Source organism: Penaeus monodon, chromosome 20 (assembly GCF_015228065.2).
Source record: "Penaeus monodon isolate SGIC_2016 chromosome 20, NSTDA_Pmon_1, whole genome shotgun sequence".
NCBI lineage: Eukaryota > Metazoa > Arthropoda > Malacostraca > Decapoda > Penaeidae > Penaeus > Penaeus monodon.
In genome coordinates this window covers 28,554,092-28,554,620 of record NC_051405.1, presented here as the reverse complement: position 1 = coordinate 28,554,620, position 529 = coordinate 28,554,092, and positions in this window count along the sequence as shown.

Sequence of the window (529 nt, the reverse complement as noted above, 5' to 3'; positions counted from 1 at the left end):
TGCCTGGTCTTAAACACCATTCGCGATGTGCCTTAAGATCCCTCCCATTGCCTAGCTAAGCAATATCACGCGATCCACGAAAACTGAACGAATCACAAGGAACATATTTACCTCTATTCTGAGGTAAACTGTGAAAGCTATTTCGAGTTAACTGTGAGTGTTATTTTGAGTTCACTGTAAATATCACTATGGGTTGCTTGGAGCTGCTATTTTGAGTTACCTATAGCTACTAGTCTTACTATATTTTATATACCTGGAAGTGCTATTCTAAGTTATCGGTAAGTAGTATTTCGAACAACAGAAATGGGTAAAAGAGAGAAAGGATAAAGCGTCAGAGGAGCAAGAGTTGTATATATAGCTTGGCCATTTTTCTCTCACAGAAGCTCCCTTGAATGACATACCCATTCTATATTTCGAACTGTAAGATATATCAAGAAATGAAATGGAGAAAACAGTAATTTGCAGCGCTGTATCTTTGGAGGCGTCGCCTTCCCCCTGGGAATATTTCTCCGATATAGTTGTTTATCTT